The following is a 23107-nucleotide window of genomic DNA, read 5'->3' on the forward strand; positions in this document are numbered from 1 at the left end:
GTCCGGAGCAAGCGCGCGCCCAGAGGCCCAGGTGGCCTTGATTGAAAGCGTCACCCAGCCTCGCTGCTCTGAATTCCTGTTGCCTTTCAGAGACGGTGCTCAGGTGTCCGAGACAATGACGTCAGTCCCGGTCTAAAAATGACCCGCTATGGAATATCAGAACTGGAAATCTTTCACTCTGGGTGATAATCTCCCTCCTTTGAGTTTCAAGCAAGGGCCTTGGTTTCCTCACCTGTGACCCGAGGGGCAGATATGAGTTATTACTAAGCTCTCCCTGTGCTGGTGCTTGGAGACCGCGTGTTCCTGCATACGTTTGAAGCACCTTCTCGCTGGTTAAGCAGTATCACTTCTCGGCCCTCTGGGCCTCTACTGGCGTGGCTGTCTTTGGGTGGAGGGCCTAGGAGTGAGCTGAGGCAGTGTTGGGCTCAGGTTTAGAAGATGCCACAGCAGCATTCCCTGAGTGTCTGGATCATAAAACATAAGATGGGCTCGGCATGGGAAAAGAAAGCACCAACTCCTATGTGTCAGAAACACCACGTAGGCCACCAGCTAGTGACCGTGGGGTCCTGCTCTCCTGGGGACCGGGGCGGACACCCACTAGTCATCATAGGGATACTCTCACTGGAAGCCCATAGGGACGCCTGCACATCCACCCACTGACATCCCATCTCCCCACAAGGCTGTGCCAGTCTGGACGGTCCCACATCTAGGTCCCCCTCTAGGGAGACACAGAGGCCTTTAGGATGTCTTCTCAGGCGGGACTCGGTGAGAGTCAGCATCCAGGAAAAAGCGAGCAGCCAGAGCAGGATTTATGGGGGAGGCAGATGGTGGCGGGAAGTGCAAGTCTTCCCGAGGAAAGGACAAAGGAACACGGGGCCTGGCATCCAGCCACACAGCTCCGATCCCAGGGCACTCAGGGTGTCCTCTCACACACATCACAGTGGCCTCTGTCTGAGCCCTGTGTTCCCACTCACGGAACAGCCTGAACCAGCCCATTTCTCCACCTGTGCTGCTTCCTCTGCCTGGAACCCCCTGACCTGCTTCCTGCCCACCTGAAAAACTCCTACGTGTACCTCAAAACCCAGGTCAAGCATCACCTTGCTGACAAAGCTTCTCCTAGTTTCCCCAGTGCCTCACCACTTCCGGGTCATTCAGCTCACACACTGTCTACATCAAAGAGCATCCCTGAAGACAAATACCCCTGAGCAACTGACTCTTACCCTGGATTCAGAGGGCCTCCAGGTGAGGGCTTCCAGGTGAGGGATTCCAGGTGAGGTTCTCCAGGTGAGGGCCTCTAGGTGAGAGCTTCCAGGTGAGGGCTTCCAGGTGAGGTTCTCCAGGTGAGGGCCTCCAGCTGAGGGCTTCCAGGTGAGGTTCTCCAGGTGAGTGTTTCCAGGTGAGGTTCTCCAGGTGAGGGCCTCCAGGTGAGGGCTTCCAGGTGAGGTTCTCCAGGTGAGGGTTTCCAGGTGAGGTTCTCCAGGTGAGGGCCTCCAGGTGAGGGCTTCCAGGTGAGGTTCTCCAGGTGACAGCTTCCAGGTGAGGGCCTCCAGGTTAGGTTCTCCAGGTGAGGGCTTCCAAGTGAGGGTCTCCAGGTGAGGACCTCCAGGTGAGGGCATCCAGCAGCTGAGGCCTGACCCCTCTACAGGAGGGTCTTGTGGTATTCTCTGAATGAAGGGAGTTTAACTGGAGGCCACTGTGCAGATTTCAGTGACCAAACACAGAGCAGCTGTGGCCAGCCAAGACAGTGACACCTGGGCTGGGGACAATGATATATGCCTTGGCAGCTGGAGGCAGACACAGGGAAATGCACAGCCTTGAGCCCACTCATTGGCTCAAACAGGGCCACCACCCCTGCATCCCAGGGTCAGGGTGGGAGTCACAGATGTGGAAGTCCTGGCCTCTGTGGCTGGGCTCAGCCCCTCCTCTGATGGTCAGCTGAAGTGGGACAGAAGGCCATGGTGGGTCCTGAGGCACCCAGACAGGAGGGGACAAAACAGACTGGAAAATTAAGATCTATAAATGTGTAATGATGTATGACGAGGAGCTTCTTTAGTCAATAGAGAGCAGAATAGAATGATGTGATTTTTGCAGGAGGCTGACTAAGGCGGCAGATGGAAGTCTAGCTAAGAGGAGGAGTTGATTTACACGGTAACTTTGGGGTTTTGAAACTCAAGCACCCTAGCTCAGCTGCTAGAGCCCAATACAGCTCTTTATGTAAAGGACTCTGGTTTTGTCATTACTATTATTTTTAGGAAGTGATACATACTTATAAGGAAGAATAAAGAAGAGATATTTTAAAGAAGAAATGTATTCTAAAGACCTATAATGCCATAACCCAGGGGTAAGCACTGTTAAATTCATCTGCATTTTCTGCTGGGCTTATGCACAGAGATTTACATAATTGGAATTATACTGCATGTGTAATTTTGTATCCTGATTTTTTTTCAGTTAATATTGTGTAGTAAAATTTTTTACATGTTGTTGACAATTTTCGAGAAGTATTTTCTTGGTGGTGTAATTATCTGTTGAGTGATCTAGCACAATTTAATAATTCCCTATGGTTGGACATAAGACTTTTGCATTTTTTCACTGTTATGGATAATATTAAGATGAGTACCTTTACAAAGAAGTCTTTGGTGGTCAATTTGACTGTTTCCTGACACTAAGAAAAGTAAAACAGATACTAACAAAAGGAATCACTGGGTCAAATTTTGTGAGTCAAGAAAGACTTTTTTTTTTTTTTTTTAGATTCATAATTGTTTAATTAGATACATTTTATATATCCTGAACATAATGGTTCCCATAGAAATAAATATTTTGTACACAAACTTTATTTACTTTGCCACAGTCATAATGTGCCAGTTAATCCTTAAGTAGCAGAAGCAAGCTCACTGCACTCTTCCCTAACAGGTAATAACTATTGTCATTATTTTTAAACTTTTCTAATTTAGTAAGTAACAAATATCTCACTATTGTGATAAATTGTCTCTCACTAATCACCAGCAAATTTGAATAATTTTTAAGTTGGCTTATCAGTAATCTCCTTGTCAATAATCTACTCATTTCCTTCAACCACTTTTCAATTAAGGAAAACAAAAGACTTTATTAATTTCTCTTGAGTTTTTGTCACTTAGGAAATTGACTCTTTGTTTGGTATATTTGTAGAAATTCTCTTCCCTAACTCCTGCTCCCCAGGTTATAAATCATCTCCTGTGCTTTTCAAATGATGTTTTGAACATTTATTTAGTCCTATCCAGAAGAACATCATCTTCTTGTGATTTCTTGTATTGTTTATCTACTTCAAACAAAAAAAGAAACAGCAAACAAGAAATTTCCACTCATCCAGAAATCAGGTAATAATCTCCTAAATTTCCTTCTTGTTCCCTGCCCTCAGCGCTGTGCTTCTGCCTTTAGCTCCACGTGGCTTTTGTTTTGTTATAATCGTGTAGTGTAAGAACCCTACGGCCCCCTTGTTTTTTTCAAGATAAGAAATGTCTTGGTAGATTACACTGACTAATGCATCTCTCCCTGATTGAGCAGCAACAATTCTCTGATTAAATATTAAGCCCTCAGACTCAGTTGGGTCCATCTGTGAAAAGTCTTTTCTGTTTCTCTGATCTCTCCATTCTTCCAAAAGCATCGCACTGTGCCAGTTCCTTCAGGACTGCAGCATCTGAAGACTTTTTCCAGAATGGCCCCAGCTCTTCTCACCTGCCGATTATTCAAACACATTTCTCTGAATAACCGAGTGTAAGCAACTGTCCGCTGGGCGTCTAAGAAAGGAGCGCTGCCCCTGCCCTTCATGGGAATTGCATTTTTACAATCCACCTGCAACCACAAGGGGGGTGGAATGCTGGAGGCAAGCAGACTCAAGGAACATCTAGTCCAACTCCTAAATCATACCCCACTCAAGGCCTGTGGCATTGCCGCCTGCCCCTGCCCTGGCCCCTGAGGGTCCCCATCCTTGGTGGCTCTCACGGTGACTCAGGGCTGCTGACCCCTCTGGGGCTTCCTCCACCCACAAGGACCTGAGCCCTCCAGAGACACAGGGAGCAAGTCACTACTGCCCCCGTGAGGATGGTCCAGAGTCTATGGAACCAAGTTTGAAAACAGAGTTTACAGGGCGGGGCCTATCAGGATGCAGGCTCTCGGCGGTGGGGAGATTCTTTTGCTCCTTGGACCACTTAGGAGATGGATCCTGAAGTGATGCCTTCTAAGGACCAGACTTATGGTTTCTTCATTTAGACAGTGCATTGCATGAGTCTGATAAGGAAGCTGGGCTGGGAAAATGTCATTTCTGATACAGAAGATAACAGGAGTGACTATAAGCCGATGAGGGAATTTGAGGAAATAACCTCGAAGGAGGCTGGAAGTGTGGATTTTCATCAGGAAACCTGGGGACACTTTTTGAAAAAGTCAGCCATAAAATGTACACTTCACCTGTGTGCCGTCTTCCAGCAGGAATGCTAACATGATAAAATCCATGACTATTAGAAAGATAGGAAAAACTGTTAAAAAAATAGGAAAAGAGACTATGTTCTGCATACGTCTTTAACTTAGTTCACAAAAGGAAAATTCAAGGTTGACCAGTGATCATTCAATGAATAAATTTTCTTGAGAGTTTTAAATGCCAACATTCTGAGAGAAACACAGAAATAAGTAAGAGTGGTTCTCTGCCCTCATGCGTAAACAACTGAAAATAAAACAAGATTCGATGTTAAACTCTGTGGGGCAAGGACCGGGACTTTCCTTCAGCCCGTGGTCCCCAGTTCCTGGCACAGGCTACGTACTTGATAAGCGTTGTTGAAAGAGTAGGAAGCAGCCGTCCTGGCAACCTTCAGAGCTTGCTGTTGACGGGACTCTCCCACCTGTCATCTTGTTGGCGTCTCCAACAGTGAGTGGGGGATCATTCGCTATTCCACAGCAGTTACTGAGGCAGGAGCCGACCACAGCTCAGCTCTGCGTCGACCTCTCAGCCCCACCAGTGCCCCTGTCCTCACTGCACACGTGCCAGGAACACTTGTGGCTGCGGGGCCGGCTCTCCTGGCGTCCTCACCACGGATGAGGCGCCCTGGATTGTGGGAAGATCTGTTTGCTGATGACACACAGGAAATGGGTGTCTGGGTTGACACTTGGCGTTGTGGGGCCAGTAAGGACCAGGTGGTCCCCAGGGTCTGGAATTCCAGCTCTGAACCTACGGAGCCTCAGAGCCACGCTTGGGACTCCAGCACGGGGAGCCCCTGACAGGTGGCCACTGTGGGTCCTGCCCCATTCCCAGCCGGATCCCAAACACTCGGGGCTGTGTTCCAGCAGCAGGGCCAGCACCTGCTCTGAGGAAGAGCTTTCCTCTCAGAGTTTTGTTGGATGGGAACAGTGGTCAGACACAGAGTGGTGCTTCCTGGAAGCTCCCTAGAAGCTCGGCCCCCAGAGCAGCCGGCACAGGATGAGTGCTACGGGGGTCATCTCTCAGGCACCTCCCACTCACACACAAGCACTTCTTCACGAACACCGGGGTCCAGAGCGGGGGAGCTTGCCATGAGATTAAAAACCAGCCTAGAGCACCGAACCGAGGAATTAACATAGCTTTTCTTCTCATTGAATTTACATCCTTTTTCTTTAATTGAGGTATGGTTGATTTGCGATGTTATATAAGTTTCATGTGTACAACATAGTGATTCACAATTTTTAAAGGTTATGTTCCGTTTACAGTTATTATAAAATGTTAGCTATAGTCCCTGCATTGTACAATAGATCCTTGTTGCTTATTTATTTATTTTATTTTTTCTGTATTTTTTTTTAATTGAAGTATAGTTGATTTACAATGTTGTATTAGTTTCAGGTGTACAGCAAAGAGATTCAGTTATATATATATACTTTTTCAGATTCTTTTCTCATATAGGTTATTACAAAATATTGAGTATAGTTCCATGTGCTATACAGTAAATCCTTGTTGTTTATCCATTTTATATATAGCTTTTTAAAGAACTTAACCCCGACCCAACAATGCATTCAGCTGGCACTCAAACTCAATGGGCACAGTAGGTGTTCATCTAATGCCTGGTTTGCTTAGTGTTGAGGGAGGGTGCTGGCCGGGCTCAGTGCACACGGCCCTTTCCTCTCACAGGAAGTTCTCTCAGGAGCTGGGCCTCTCCCACCTGAGTGTGTCTGGCTGCCATGGACAAGGGCCACCCTGCGTGTGGGACACAGAAGCTGCGGTCCCTGCGCCTACAGTCTTTTATTCCTTCCTGCCGGTCGACCCAAGTCCTGAATGCACAGCTCCTGATCCATGATAGGTCTACATCTCAGAGGTTGCACAGCAGGTGAGGCAGACACAGTGATCCCCGCTTGTTTTCACCCTGCAGTTTCCAAGGACACAGTGCTTGGAGACAGCCCTGTGTGAAACTTCATGCTTGCTTTGTGGCTTCTACAAATCCCAAGGCCAGTTTCTGATTAAAACAGCAACAACAAAGATGCTCAATTAGGTAGGAATTGATGGTAACAACCTTGATGTGATAAAATATCCCTCAGTCCCAAAGCCAAGCTGTTTCCTAATAAGAAAACATGGTGAGACGTCGCATGCACCATCTCCATGCCTGCTGGATGTTCCGCTGGAGGTGTCAGCCAGTGCAATCAGACAGGAGGAAAGAATAGAGGGGCAGGAAGAAGACCTCCTGTTTGCAGTGCAATCAGACAGGAGGAAAGAATAGAGGGGCAGGAAGAAAACCTCCTGTTTGCAGTGCAATCAGACAGGAGGAAAGAATAGAGGGGCAGGAAGAAGACCTCCTGTTTGCAGTGCAATCAGACAGGAGGAAAGAATAGAGGGGCAGGAAGAAGACCTCCTGTTTGCAGTGCAATCAGACAGGAGGAAAGAATAGAGGGGCAGGAAGAAGACCTCCTGTTTGCAGTATAATCACACAGGAGGAAAGAATAGAGGGGCAGGAAGAAGACCTCCTGTTTGCAGTATAATCACACAGGAGGAAAGAATAGAGGGGCAGGAAGAAGACCTCCTGTTTGCAGTATAATCACACAGGAGGATAGAATAGAGGGGCAGGAAGAAGACCTCCTGTTTGCAGTATAATCACACAGGAGGAAAGAATAGAGGGGCAGGAAGAAAACCTCCTGTTTGCAGTTGTGTAAGCATATCCCTAGAAAACCCAGGAGGATCAAGGATAAAGTTAAATTTACTAAAGTAAAACTGAAACCTAGATGTACAAAGGCAAAGCAAATTCAGTGAAGTATCAGGATATAAAATTAACACAATAATAAATAGCTTCTGTGTGTACAAACAATGACCACATAGAGGGGATGGTGGATTAGAGAACACCATTTAAATAGAATAAAAAGAAAAAAATACAAAAAAATAAACTTAACAAAACTGTGAACTTATATGAGGAAATCTTTTAAGTACTTAAAAAAAATAAAACCAGACTTGCCTGAATAGAAAGGCATCTTCTCTTTTGGGGTGAGACTATTCAAAGTTATGAAGATGCCAGGTCCCTCAGGTTAATGTATAAATTTCCTGCGATACCAATAAAAATACTAATGAGTTTATTTTTTCTGAAAACAAACAAGTAGATTCTAAATTTCATATGGAAGCTAAAGCAAAAGATCTTTTAAAAAATTAAAAGGAGGACTTCCCTAGTGGCACAGTGGTTAAGAATCCACCTGCCAATGCAGGGGACACGGGTTCAAGCTCTGGTCCAGGAAGATCCCACATGCCGCGGAGCAACTAAGCCCACGAGCCACAACTACTGAGCCTGTGCTCTAAAGCCCGTGAGCCACAACTACTGAGCCCGTGCGCCACAGCTATTGAACCCCGCATGCCTGAAGCCCGTGCTCCGCAACAAGAGAAGCCACCGCAATGAGAAGCCCGCGCACCGCAACGAAGAGTAGCCTGCACTGGCCACAACTAGAGGAAGCCCACGCGCAGCAACGAAGACCCAACTCAGTCAAAAATAAATAAATAAATTTTTAAAAAATTAAAAGAAGAGCAATGAAGGGAAACATTAGATATTAAAAATATGATAAAGCATCTATGATGAAAACAGTGTAATATTGGGACATGAATCAACAGACCAATAGATGAAAATAGAAATCTATAAATCAACACAATTATATGTGGAAATTTAGTATATTTTAAAGTATATTTGACTATCTCTCCAATCTCTGGGGAGAATATAAATGTTGTTTAGTGATTTTTAGGGACTTGACAGCCACTTGGAAAATTTGGCCATCCCTCTCATCTTTCATCATAACACAGTTCAGATAGATCTGAAGATAAAAATAGATACATGCAAACATTAGGGGAAAGCAGGGGTGAACTTCTTTGTAACCCAGAGATGAGAAAAGCTTTTCAATTTGGAACTCAAAATTTAGAAACAATAAAATGAAAGATTGATAAACACAACAGCATACTTTTAAAATTGTGTGGTACAAATCCCCATAAATGAATTCAGGAAAAGAGCAAACGTGAAAATGTATTTACAGCTTTACTCATAAAGGAGAGTCATAAGTTAAAACAACGTGTTGATCCCATTTCTCACCTCTCAGATTAACACGAATTCATAAGTTTGACGACACTCCCCTTGGCAGGTAGGGGGAGGAAGGGCCCCTTCCCCAGTGATGGTTGGTGTACAGAATGCTACTTCCCTGTGACGGGGAACTAAACTAAATGTCTAAGAAAATGGCATAATCACACAATTTGGCCTCAGGGTGCACTTCTAGGAATCCCCTCAAAGATGAACCCACCTTTGCACACATTCACCAGGGCAGCGGGTTTCCCTCTGGGAATAGTGGAAGCATCCCAGGGGGTAGTCATGTGGACCACAGCACCTCCTGCTGGTGGGAAGTCAGGAAACTGGAGAAATGACCAGGCGCCTCTCTATGCTGAGAGGGCAGGACCTGTTTTATTATTACTTTTACTATTTAAAAAAGATTGGAGTATAGTTAACTTACAATGTTGTGTTAGTTTCAGGTGTATAGCATCAGTTTTATATATATATATATATATATATATACATATATTTTTTTTTCAGATTCTTTCCCACTATAGGTTATTATAAAATATTGAGTAGAGTTCCTTGTGCTATACACTAGGTCCTTGTCGTTTATCTATTTTATATATAGTAGTTTGTTAATCCAAAACTCCTAATTTATCCCCCCCCACTTTGGTAACCATAAGTTTGTTTTCTATGTCTGTAAGTAAAAATAAAAACAAAAACAAAAATTCCAAAAATTGCACATAGTACACAATCACTTGTTTTTTTTTTACAAAAGGAAGCCCAGGAAGACTAAACTGTATGATTTGGAAGGACACATGGTGAAGGGGCAGGAATGGGTGTGAGGCTCCTCTGATTAATCTGTTTTATGATTTTAATTTTGAGCCATGTAAATATTTTCCATATTCAAGAAATGAAATTAGTTAAGAAAGAAAGAGGAAATAAAAGCAAGCCATAAAATGGAATTCAAACAGAACTACATGGACCCAAGTGTATATCAAATTTATAACAAAAAACAAACAGGAAAATAATTCAAAGATCTTTTAAATAGTGCACTCTGTCTACCCTTAGTGGGATATATTTTGAGAACGAAAATAAAAAAGTTTTAAATTTTAGTTAGGTTTACTGTTGAAAGTGGCAATGATGTAGTAATTGTGAAATGATTTTGTGCGTACTGTAGGAGACAGCAAATGAATGAGAGCTCTCACTGTGGCGGAAGGGAAATAAAATGCAGAACGACAGAGGGTGTAAGAGAAACCTGTGATGCTGGCTTTGAAATAGTAGTGTCGGTATAGCCTATGATCTTAAAGATATACATTCTTTAATTAAAAATATAAAAATAAAATTCCATGTACCTCTGCTGTAATTGTGTGTATATATGTGTGATGTATGTGCCTATACGTGTATGTATATATAATCTCCTGTATCTGCCCAGTAAAAGGAATCAGCGTTCCTCAGAGCCTGGCAGAGGGAGAGTGGCACATGAACCCAGGACATCTCACTGTCCCAGAAATAAGGCAGAGCCTGAAGCCAAAGGACTCCATGCCAAAAGGACACAGATGCCCATTTCAAGGACCACCGACTGGCTATATCTGAGACCATTTGAGCATCAAAAAGAATATTGGTGATAAAGGGTGATAACGCATTGAAAAACCTATCCATACAGATGACCATGAGAGAGGAAGAGGCAAAAAGGAATATTTCTCTTTACCAGTGTAACACACGTCCCACTATTTTGCCACCTGTGGTTCCCTAAGTGAAGGGTCGTGACCCTGGGAGGGAGGTGGTGTCCATGCAGGCTCAGCCTCACCCACTGAGTGCACAGCACTGCAGAGCGCGTTTCCAAGGACACCACCCAACTTGGGGACCGATAGCGGAGCAAGCGCCAGCATGCGCCTCCTGACAGGAGGCAGGGGGAAGATGACATAGTCGAGTTCTGGGCGAAAATGCTGATTCCGAGGTTAACCATATGGGACAATCCGACAATCCCAAGGGCTGATGCTGAACTTCCAAAGAACCAAGGTCCTGAAAAATAAACAAAATACTGGGAAGCGAAGGGAGTTCTGGATTTTTAAATGTCCAAAGACAACTGACCACATCTAGTGAGTGAACCTGATTGTATCCTGGGGGAGGAAAAAGTCTGGCGTTTTTATAAATAGAAAAAACTTGAATATGGACCATGAGCTGATATTATTGCATTGCTGTCAAAACGCCTTAGGTGTGACAATGGCATTTTTGGCTGGGTGGGCAAGAGTTCTTATTCTTTGGAGACTCATGATGAAGCATTTAGCGGTAAAATGTCATGATGTCTTAAATTCACTTTCAAATAATTTAGAAAAAAGGTAAGTGTGTTTACAGAGGTGTATGTGTACGTATGTGTATACATATATAAAGAGAGAGCACAGATATGACAAACTGCTGAAAACTTATGAATCTGAAAAGTACAGCACTGTTTGTTTTACAATTTTTAATCTTTTTTTGTAGGTTTCAAAATTTTAAACTAGAAGCCAGGGAACAAAGAATAATTCTATGTACACAAAGCTAGGTAATTTCTTTAATCACTAATATGAAAGGTGAGTCAGAGCTGATTCTGGCTGGAAAAGAAGGAATCCCTCAGAGAAGCAAGTATGTCAGGCCACCACCCGGCAGGGACCGGAATTGCCTCTGGCCCTCGGGACACGGAGGAAGAGGGGGCTCTGGGCACAGTGTGGCCGACGGCCGCATCCTCCTCCAGCCCTGGGCAGAGTGTCCTGGTCTCTGCCCTCCCATCCCTGGCTGGGTGGTTTGTCTTCAATGCTCAGAGTTTCCTCAAAAATACCCCCTTCCCTAAGCTGTATCCCTCTAACTATACACTTGTAAAATTGTTCAGCGCGAATCTACTCGCCCATGATTCCATTCATTGCAACAGCTACATGATGTCCGATGTTTATGTGCTCACTACGAAATATTTTTATAGCAGAATAAAATTCATATTTCAAAAGGAAGTGATGCCTTTAACAATTTCTGTACCCAAATTATCTCACACTTGCATTTCCCAGCGTGCGTGGGTGTGTGGACACAGGGTGCACTGGGTCTTGTGTTGAATGAACACACATGCAGGGCTTTGCTCTCCCCGTTGTCAGGAAACCACAGGCCCGGCCTTGCTGCTGCCTGCCATCCAATCCTGCAGTCCAGGTGTGGACAGATCACCCACCACGTGGCACTCTTCTCCTTTCCTTTCCATGCACACACACGTGCGCGCACACACACACACACGTGAGTCCTTGCTCCCCAGGTACTTTCAACTCTACGTTGCATGTTTAACCCTCATAGCTCAGACCGCGCACCGGGTCCCTACGGCATCCATGCTTCCAAAGCGTGAGAGCTCAAAGCATCCCAGCCCAATGGGACAGTGGTCCCTGCACCCTGGTGGCCCACACAGCTCGCGCTACCTCTACCATGAGCACCCCTCCACCCAACCTGGCCTGGCCTCCACTGCTGCCTGTCTGTCCAGGCTGAGCTCAGTAAATGTCGTCCAGGTAATTGAGAAAAGCAGGGTGAAATTGTTGGGTTGGGGCTCATGGCAACAGGCATGAGTGCCTGAGAGCCACAGGTCAGCAAGGACAGAAACGACCCTGACCCCGACGGAGAGACCCCGTGTGTGATGTTCCAGGGGAGGACCCACCTTAGAGCCCCGCTGGGCATGTGCTCTGGCCGTGGTCTCAGCCCCCAAGGATTCTGTTGGAGGGAAGGGTGTGGCATGTGTCCCTGCAACGCAAAAGGGGCTGCTGTGGCCCCTTGAGGACCGGCCCCAGGCTGTCTAGAACACGGCAGGAAAGAGCCCAGGAACACAGAAGTTTCCACCCAGAACCAGGCGGCTCTGCAGGGTCCATGGGGCAGCCTCGGGGCTGTGACTTCCTTCCTGCACGTGACCCCATCTTCAGGTGGCTGGCTCCCCTTGGCTTCACTCCCTTCTCAAGCAGATCCCCGGCCCCTCCTCCAGATCTCCGCAGCCCACTCCTTTCCTGACGGCAAAGCACCCCGAGCACTCCCTTACAGAAGACCCTAGCCACAGGGAGAGTCCTCGCGTCACCTCCACGAAGGCTCCTGAAGCCAGAGGCGCACACGGTCACCGTCACCGGCACTGTCCCTCCAGCCTCACGACTGCACACACGACCCTCCCTGCAGGGCTGCACCCGGGCAGGGCGTGTGGGCTCAGGGAAGGGCCTGGTTATGACGGGCGGAGCTCAACCGGCCCTGGCTGCGGAGTAACTACCCTCCAATCCACTCAGAACACAAGCTTTTTGGTCCAGGGGTTTCGGGAGACATTCTTTTCCTGCGTTTCTGTATTGAGTCTGACCAAGAGAGTTCTCAATGCCTCTCTCGTAGAAAAAAAAGTCTTTTCATTAATCAATAGTTTGTCTAACGACTCTGCTGAGACGATCAATAAACTTCTAAAGATGTAGATTTTGTCCTAGTCTCATTATTGGGCCTTCATCACAAATTTCTATTTCGCGCAGCTGATTCTAAACTCAAGAAACAGCAGGAAGGTCGGCTGACCTTGAGCAGTGCGGGGCCAGGCCCTTGACGACCGAGGGCCCAGCAGGACCTGAGAGACTGGGCCCACGTGGACGAGTGGTTTCTGCACCCGCTGAAGCTTGTCTGCCCAGGAGAACCGGGGTGGCCACACCCAGATGTCACCTCCATGGAAACTGGTCTACACGGCACAACGCCGCCCAAACAACAAGTGCACGCAAAACCGAAAATGAAAAGAAACATCAAACCAACCAATGCACAGAGGACCCGGCGGGCCGAGTGGCTGGATTTCCGCGGGCCTAGGGAGGAGGTGGGCTTTGTTGGGAGGTGGACTTGGGCTGGTCATCCCTCGGCAGCACGAGGCGGGAGCAGGGGCCTGGGAGCAGGGGCCTGGGGTCCGGACTGTTTCTCTCTTTATGTCACCAACGCAGGGTCAGGGCCGTCTCCACTCCGGGCAGAGCTGAGTGGGACGCTGATGTGGGGCTTGTGCCCAGGAGCCCTCCTCGGTCACCCCCTGACCCTAGGTGCTAACTCTGGAGTATGAAGTCTGGATCTGGAGGAGGAGGGGGCACCCAAAGTCCCAGCTATGGGGACTGGGGCTCCTGACATGAGGTTTGGGGTCCTGGGGGTCACTGCTTTCTCTCCACTCTTCTACATGTTTGAAAAATTCCATCTTAACATTTTTTAAAGGCCTTAATACATCCAGGTCAGAATCTCATCTAGGTCCGTCTGAGTGTTGCTCAGAAACAGGGAAGGGTGAAGGTTAGGACGTGTAAGCACGTCGCCCGTCATTCTTCTGGTGCCGAGTCAGCCCTCGTTCCCTCCTGGGACCTCGCTTTCCCCGTCCTGGTCTCCAGCCGGGCCTCCGTCCACTTCGGGCCGTCACTGCTTGCCAAGAGGAGACGTGTTACTCACCACGCGGTCCCAGCCTCGCTGCCTCCCGGGTCCATCCGCTCCCGGGCTGAGCAACCCAGACGCGGCCAGAGCCTGCTGTAAAAGCAGCCCAGTGCTGGCCTGGGCCCCTCGGCCACCAGCGTGATCTGATCTGGCAGCGTCCCTTGCCTCCCTGTCTTTGCTCCCAAACAGCCTCTGGCGGTTTGGTGCGAGGACTGCTGAGAAGGTGACTAATTCATGAAATATGCATAAAGGTAACGAGAGGCTCCACCAAGCTCGGAGCATTCAGCAAGGCCTCTGCGGTGGCCTCATTCACAGCCCGGGGGGTGCTGCCAGAGGCTGGGAGGCAGCACAGAACCCACAGAGGGAGGCTTGGAGATGATGGAACCCAAACCCTCACCGACGGGTGGAGAATCACAGTCCCACAGAGGAGGAGGGATTGACCGGCTTGTGCTGCTGGATGCCGCCCCCCACCCCCGCCCCCCGCCAAGCCCGGACCAGGAGGAGGCGGTGCTGGGGGGACGGGGGTGCACAGGCGAGGACACCGCTCCCCCCCCAGCCACGACCCCCACCTGATCAGAGGCTCTTTAAAAAGCCACCCTGCACCCGGCCTGCTTTCTCAGCCTGTGGATGAAAGGAACAGTTAAATCCTAAATATTTTCATGTAAATTTGCCTTTAGACTTAATACTAAAACCACAAATGATCGTGGAAGTGAACACATAGCTGAGAGGCTGATTTTTTTTCTGGAGATATTTTCATTATTTGATAAGGATATAAATGGATTTTAACTACCTCCCCAGATAGTTCTTTTTAAATGTTTTAATTTTAAGAGCTTCCTGGCTTCATATATTATGTGGTACATAATCAGGTTACATATTCTCTCTCCTAACTCTGCCTGAATAATAAGAAAATGGGATTATAATAATACCTCTGCAGGGGCGATTAAATGCAGCAAGGCTGGTCTCCTCCCCATCTGAGCTGGGCGGGGGGGAATCTTTGTCCCCATACCCGCCATCTCCCTGACCTCCTCCGCCCCGCTTCCACCGTCCGCCTCCGTAGGCCCAGGGTCCTGGCCACGCCCAGTGCAGTCCAGACCCCAGGGTTCCTTCCCTGTGATAAGGACGTCTTGGAGGCCTAAGATGTTGTGCATGTGGCATCGGCCGGACCTGTCTTGTGCCAGCCACCTGCACGTGTGACCCCCTCGCACTGCAGCCCTCACGAGACGGGAACCGCTATCTGGCAGCAGAAGAACCGAATTGCCTCTTCCGAGAGTTTACAGGGCCAGCCCTAGCTTGCTGGCCGCCCACCAGCCCTCGCTGACCCTCTGGCTCTATTCCAAACAACACTGAACGTGAGTCAGCCCTGGAGGGACCACGAGGTCGGGTGTGGGCTAGGTCTGTGGCCCTAGGTAAGTGCCTTCTGTCTGAGCCTCAGAAGGCATAAGAAAGGACTCCTGAGAGCTGGGTGAGTGCGGGAGGGAAGGGGCTAAAAGGATTGATGGGGCTCTGGGCACAGAGTGGTCATCACAGGAAGTTCTCTCTCCCTGGAGGTCACCTCCCGTCCTGACTGTGAGGGGGCCGTGTGGAACGGTGGCTGGACACCCAGGTCCTCGAGACAGCCAGCTGTGCTCCAGTCACTGCCCCAGTGCACACGGCCTCTCTTTGACTCAGTCTGTCCATCTATAAAATGGGGCGATAATCTTGACCAGCTCCTGGGTGCATGTGAGGATCACAGGAGTCTGCAGCGTGAAGCAGAGAAATGCCTGGCAGGGGGTCTGCACTGAGGACATCGAGGGCCATTGTTGCCTTCAGCCCATAACACCCTGGACCTGGCTGTGCTAGGTCAGCAGGGCCCCGTCTCACGTCTCCCTTGTCTCCACTGTGAGCCCTGGATGCAGGGGCTGGGTCTACGCCTTCCATCCCCAGAACATAACAGGCCCTGACACTTGGTAGGGATGCAGCATCTGTTTTGCCAAGTTGCCACGTGGGACCTAGTTAGTTGTCCCACCGTCCACAGCTAGAGATGAGGGCGGTGGCAGGATTCGGACAGCCGACAACCCACTGGGCAAGGGGCTCCTCAAGTCGAGAACCCAGGGTTTGCTGACCTGACCTCACGGAAACCGTCCCGGCTGCCGGAGTTCATAGTCCCCTGAATTGGCGCCAGGAACACTTTACGCTTTACTGCGAGCAGCCCGGAGAGAAGCGGCCCTTCCCTTTGCCTCCCGGGCGATGCTGATGCGTTCACGGCGGGCTCACCGGCTTCTTTATGGGCTGTTTCCATTTCTAAAATATGGTGTCAGTTGCCGAGTGATGATGCACGTGGCAAGAAATATTTATTACGTGCAGGACCGTAATAAATATTTCTTTTATATCCTAAATAAAACCTAAAACTCCTGAGCATTTTGTGGGCCTATTTTATGTCTTCCCATTATGGACTTTGTCCTGTGATTCAGCCAAAATTTAGTGGCCATGAACGTGAGCTACCGTGGGGCTCCCCTGACCCCAGGCAGCTGTCAGCACTTGATGCCCAGAGCAGGTTCCATCACCTTTGCCCTGAAGGGAGACCCCAAGGGGGGTGTGGCTGAGAGGGACAGCTTTCAAAACACTGGAAGTGGCCTCTGATATGCTGATTCCTGCCTTCAGGAGCCATGGTTGGATCAAGATTTCTGTTTTCAGATCTCCAAGGGCAGTGCGTTGTGTAAAAGGTAAAATTGGTGAAGGCAGTATGTTTGCAGATATATCTGGATTCAGAGAGCATCTCAGTGCTGTCGGTCAGACCTACAAAACAAGGGGGCTGCTGGTGTGGGCCTCTGACTTGCGTATGGGGTGTGGGTATGGGCGGCAAAGTGGTGGAAGTTGGAAGGGGCGGAAGTGTGTGTCACTCCTCGACACACTTGGCCAGAAGGTGATTTATCGTAAGAGGCGTGTGGGACGCCCACATTCTAAGGTTTCGCTGGCAGCATAGGAGGACGGGAACGGAGAGGTTCACCGCGGACGACGTGGAGATGAATCCAGATGGATCCAGTAGCGTTGCCACCAACGCCACCACCCAGTCGGCCTGCAGCTGTAGGGGGTGTGTGTCCTCCCCTGGGAACCGTCGTCCCGTTTGTGGTCATGTTCTTAACTGTTACCCCCACGAGGTGGCAATCATCTCCCTAAGACTGGTCCACGCAGGACCAAGACAGGGCCCCTAGAGGACGGCTCACGGAAGAGGGTTCAGAGAACAGACACATCCAGGTGGGGCACAGGGGAACCCGGAAACACTCACGGTCCCCAGCATCCTGCTGAGAGGCTCACTCTGAAAGAGCCTCTGAGGGGACGGGCTGCCTAAGGACAGGGGAGTGGGCGACAGAAGGTGCAGGGACACGGCGCTGTTTTGGTGCACACTTGTGCCCCAGGCGCTGTCATGGGGCTGTCCACACACACACTGCACACGCGTGTACACATATAGCCACACGCACACACCTCACACACGTGCACGCACTCACTGAGGAGGGAGAAGCACGGCCTGCTAGCTCAGCACCGCTTCGGCGCTGGAACCTCCACCACCGGCCGCCAGGCACACAGAGGCCTTGATGCCAGCTCTGCTCTCGAGGGCAACAAAGCCACAGGGTTATTTCTCCTGATAACGCAACCAATCCTCCTGAAATGAAAATGTTTCTACGCCTTCTCGCCGCAGCTGGCGCCTCGAGCCCCTCTGCCTTCTCTTAGACAATCCCCTCCTGCGAGGGGTGGTAGAGGCAGTGAGGACCAGTGAGCCCCCTTCCTGTAGCTCACAAGGTCATAGCCCAGCAAAAGCAGAGAAACAAGAATCCAGACCAAAGGACAGGAGTCCCCCCCCTTCAACAGAGACGTTGTTTTAGACCATCTGAGCCAGGCCTGCGTGAGCAGTGGATGGCACGTAGGTGCCCATGTCACTGATGTGAACCTACCGGTGGAGATACTGCTTTAAAATCCCGCCTCTGGGTCCTCGCAGAAAAGACATGTTCTCACGTGGAAAAGCCCTGCAAGGGAAGAAGCTGGCCGCGCGGTGAGCTGCGTAGAGCGGCTGCGGGTCCCCGTCTCCTCCCGGCAGCTGGAGGCTGAGAAGGCGCTGGAGGAGCTGGTGTTCGGCTCTGGAGGAAAGAGACTCGGGCAGGGGGTGGAGGAGGCGACACGGGCAGGTGTCCCCCAGGCTGGCAGGCCCGCCGGGCACAGGCGCTCCAGGCCAGGGCACCTGGAGCCCAGGGTCCCCGTGAGAGCAGGCGAAGGGGCACATGTGCTGCTGGCCACCAGGCAGCAGGAGGGTCACCTGGGCTCTTCCCATCAGCTCTGTGGCATTTCTGAAAACAAGGGACCTGCTGATATGTTACTCAATCCTTACTTCCCTTTCCTCCCGACCCCCGATCCACCAAAAATTGAAAAGTGACAAAGATCAGTGTCCTCAGAGAACCAGCTGGGTGGCCTGCTGGAGCCCGCATCTGGGTCATCCCCACCAGGTGGGCGGGGGTCTCCTGACCTCAGTGTCCGGAACTGCTGGAGGATTGACGATATCCCCAGAGTCCACCGAAGGGGGCACGTGGAGGACTGGCCTGGACGGAAGGTTGGCAGATGGCTGGCTGAGGACTGACCATGAGGGCACAGCACCGCTGGCATGAGGCTCTACCTGCTGGGGGCAGTGTTGCTGGAGAACGTGGAGGAGGGCATTTGGAACAAAGAGGGAATGAGGATGGCAGCCCCCAGGGACATTCTCCATGAGCAGCGGCTGGAACCCGGCCGGGGGGCTGCTAGGGTCGCCGGGAGAGTGGTGCCTCCTGGGTACTGCATAGGACACCCTCTGCTGTTCTTGGGGCGACAAGGATATCCCAGATCATGCCAGCCTGGGAATAAAGCCAGGATCCTAGGGACAGGGGAAAAATGGAAAAGTAGGGACCCTCTGGTTTAGGTCCAACCTGCTAAGGCATGAGCACCCTTGTCACCCCCCCTCCACGAGATGATGTGGGCCATTTCTAAAGGTGTCGCTCTGGTTTCACAGCAGCTCCTGGGAGGGTCCGTCATCCAGCTGTGTTCGGGGTGCGTCCTGATGCCCTGGGTGGAATGGAGATGGAGTTGAGTTTCGGCTGAGGGCTCGGCTTCTGCACACTCCCTGTTTTCAGGTTATTCTCTCAGTGCTCACAGCAAAACGCGTGTGCCGGGCCCTGAAGAGAATGAGTTGATAAAGTCATCTGATTACAACTTTTCTGTGTCGGGGAGAGGTGTTACGGAGCCGGGGAGCAGCTGTTTTCATCTGTGGCTCGCAGGAGGAGGTCACCAGGTTGAGGGCATCTGGGTGAGGTGACTGGGCTGGGAGTAATTGATCATTTCAGGACGGTCTCGGCCGGCGCTGCAAATTCACAGCCGCCCGACACAAACTGCATCTGAAAACCCGGCGCCTGTGCGCTGAGTGAACAGGGAGACTGTACAGCTAATTGGCTTTACCGTTTCTCTTACACGATAGCAGGGAGATGGAGGGAGCTGAGCAGCTGCCAGCTGTGTCACCCAGGCCAGGGACACAGTGGATTTAAAGTCACCCCTTCCCTTTCCTGGGGTTAGAGGGCACTGACATCCCAGCCCCCGGGGCCTGAGCCTATGAGACCGAGGGCAGGGCAGGGACCGGATGAGAATGGTCCCGTGACTGGACCCAAATCAGACGTGAACTGGAATCAGGGTAAGGGCAGAGATGAGACGGGCTCTCGGCCAGTGACCAGTGAGGCCTGGCTCCGCCGGGATGGAGGGCTCCGTGCTTCTAAAGAACAAGGGGGCGTGAGGCTTGGAAGACCTGGGAGAAAATGGGGCAAATACCAATGGTGCTGATTCAAGTACCGTCCAGGGTAGAGGTTGGGCAAAAGGACCTTGAGGACCATGGGCGCCTGGGGGAGGCTGTCCCCTCACAGGGGTGAACGTGCGGCCCTCGCACGCCTGTGGCTGACGCACCACCTACAGCAGGTGCTCTCTGCTCCCACCACAACTGCCTCGTCCTCCCAAGAACCACAGCTCAGCAGGCCGCCCGCCCTGGGGTTTTGGTCCCACTGGGCCCTTGACCCGGGACCTGCCCCCTCCCGTGCCTGCCCAGCCCCATCTCCGCTCCCCCTGATTATCTACACTGGGCACATGCCCCTGGACCTCTGTCCCAGCCACGACCCCTTTGTGACCCCACGTACGGACCAGGTCATTCCCAGAGGGCGGGGTCACATCTCTTCGTTTCCTCGTTTCCTGCCTGGCACCTCCTAGAAGCTCACCAATATCTGTGGGTCAAATGAATGAATGAGACCATCCAACAATATGATCTTGCTCTCCATGGACACACATGTGACAGACTTTGAAGAAGCCTCCCGGGCCACGTCACTGACTCAGCCATTTGGTGTGTTTGTGCTGCATGCTTCCCTAGGAGGGGCCGGGCGCTGGGTCTTCCCTGGGCCTCAGGTGCATGAGACATGCCCTCGTGGGGTCACTGATGCTGGGACAGGATGTTGTGGGAAGTTCCCGGGGCTGATCTCGCCCCCCCCTCCTCTGAGCCTTTGCTGAGCTCTTCCCTCCCCCTCCACCTCTTCCCCTCCTCACACTGCCCTGCGCCCTCTCTTGCAGCACCTACCTAGCTCTGCATTAACCGCTCCATCACGGGCTGACCCTCCTGCCGGCCTGGGAGCCGCTGCTGGGGTTTCCTTCTTGCAGGGCCTGGTGCGAAGACACACAGTAAACGTGAACGTCCCTGAGCAAAGCAAGGAATGACCACTTCCAACCACAATGGCCTGAGTCCTATGTGCCCTGGCTGGGGGGATCGGGGGTCAGGGAGGGTAGTGGTTTAGAGCACAGATTCCAGAGTCAGACCGGCTTCTGTGCAAGCCCTGCCCGCATCTCAGTCTAGGTGCCTTTGGGCAAACTGCTTACCCTTCCAGACCTGAGATTCTCCTGTGAACGGAGGAGGGTAACAGAACCCACCGCAGAGGTTGCTGAGAGGACACAGGAGGCCCTCGGCCAGTGCCTGGCACGGAGCAGCGTTCGTGACATCAGCCACCATGATTGGTGTCTCCGTTACCTGCACATCAAGTGTGCTGGTCGCTTGGAGCCAGGAGCTTTTCCCGGCTACCGAATCACTCTGGACCGCGGCGGCTCCGAGCACGGGCATGTCCCGTTTGGCTCACAGGCCTGCAGTTTGGGTGAGGCTGGTGTGTGCTCCCCCCAGGGTCAGCGGCTGCCTCTCTGAGGCCGGGAACCACGTGCGTGGCCCCCAGCTGGGGCCGTGAGTGGGACACCCGCACCGGGCGTCTCCGGGGGGCCAGGGCTTCCACACAGCACGGCGGCTCCCCGGAGCGGCGCCCCGGCCTGGAGGAGCTAGGAGACGCGGCAACCTCTCCCCTCCTGGCCCGGGGAGGCTCAGCACCGCATCTGTCACTCCCCGCTGGTGCAGGCGGGCGCAGACTCCCACCCAGCTCCTACCTTGTTGGGAGTGTCAGGCAAGACGAGCAGGAGGGGTGCGAAGGGGGCGTTCATTTTGGGCAAAGGCGATTTGCCACAAAACTGCACCAGAGGGAAGTGTGTGAACTAAAACTGTCACTGCCGTATCAGTAAACAAAGGATGTTGCTGCCATCAAGCCATCACATGACAGCCGCCCCACAGTGAGCCCGGAGGGAACTTGGGATAGAGGCAGGCTTTGTCGCCCACTCCCCACTTAGCTGACAGCCCCTGCAGCCGGCAGTGCCCCGAGGAGACTCGGGATGAGAAAGCACAGGACACCGGCCCCAGAGAGCTGAGGTGCCCATCAAAGGGACGATTTCAGTGAGCCCAGACTCCTGCATCTTCTCACACACAGAAAAGTGCTACATTCCTTAACTTGAGATGTCTGGTTTTCTTTATTTAACAGTCGTCTTTTGATGTTCTGATTACCCGGTCTTTGTTGCAGAAACTCCTCTGTATCCTGGCTTCACCCTGACCTCTTCGGAGCGGCCCCTCCGAGCGATCTGAGATGCTGTGTCCCGGGATTAAGTCCTCAGTTTTGTCCACCGAATAAAGCGTAACTCTCATCTTCTAGGCTGTGCATTTTTTTCAGGCGACAAGAGGACGCTGCTGAGCCCTGCGTCTGGGAGAAGCACACCCAGGCCCTGGGAGAGGTCGGAGCTCCACGTTCCCCCACTTCTGCAAACAGCAGGTATTCTCTTCATGGTCGTAAAAACATTCTTAAGTGTAACGCAACTTTTAAAGATTGTTTCTTGGGAAATAGAAAGTGGAGGTGGAGAATTATCACATGACAAAAATCTCTAACGTTCCATTTAAACAACTCTGTTTGCCCCGCATTCCATGCTCCTGAGAGGCTGTCCGAGCCCCTCCCTCCTCTCGCTCGTGCCCACCCGCCCTCTTCTCTCCCCACATCATCCCTCTGCCCCCCACCCCCTGGCTCTGCCTTTGGACCTTATAATTGTCTGTAAAGGCGAGCACGGTGGTTTTTTAAAGGCCTTCCTTTAAGCTTTCTTTCATAGCAGTGACCCCCGGCAAAATCATCGCTTCGTTATCTCGACAGCTGTTTCATGAATCATCAAGAGCCTTTAACCTAGTTGACACTTTAAATATTTTATGGGGAAAATATAAACAAAGCAAAGTTTACGTACTTGGGGGAAAAAAGACACAGGAACAACTTTCCCTCCTTATTGTTGATGAATTGTTTGAAGCGTATCATTCAAATGAAGCAACCAGAAAATGAACAGTAAAGACAGTAAACATTTAGTAAGAAAATAAACGCTCAGCAGATCAAGGACGAGGAATCTGTCACAGCTGTCAACAAGGAAACACGTGGGAAGGAATCCACTCGTGTTTGTCATTCTTGCTCATGTCAGCAGACATGACATGCTCCGGGCCAGTAAGACCCAGGTCCAGGCCCCCTGCCCGCCTTCCAAGGACCCTCCCTGCGGGGCTGGGGACCTGAGGAGGGAGATCCCTCCTGAGGTGAGCTCTCCCAGGGACGTCTGCCCTGAGCGAGAGGTCCTAAGACGATGAGGAAGTGAGGGACACGGCATCACCAAGAAGGACTTGAAAACTGTCGGGTGGAGAGAGGGTTACTGCCCACCCAGGGACCACAGACAGGACCCCACCTGTGGGTGGTGTGTGGCAGGATAGCGGGGGAAGCACGGTCTGGAGGACAGGTTCTTGTCTGGGTGACACACGGGAAGAGAAGCGAAGGGAGGGGGTC

General features: G+C 51.0%; 1 long non-coding RNA gene across 1 annotated transcript; it reads right to left on the bottom strand.

Moving 5' to 3' along the window:
- Positions 1-20014: 20014 nt before the first annotated feature.
- On the bottom strand, positions 20015-22754 carry LOC309635597. The gene is made up of 3 exons (XR_014248926.1): positions 21811-22754; positions 20518-20600; positions 20015-20170 (listed from the first exon to the last, which is right to left on the bottom strand). It is a non-coding gene; the product is annotated as an uncharacterized lncRNA (long non-coding RNA).
- Positions 22755-23107: the final 353 nt, after the last annotated feature.

Source organism: Balaenoptera borealis (genome assembly GCF_965194805.1).
Source record: "Balaenoptera borealis genome assembly, chromosome: 10".
Lineage (NCBI taxonomy): Eukaryota > Metazoa > Chordata > Mammalia > Artiodactyla > Balaenopteridae > Balaenoptera > Balaenoptera borealis.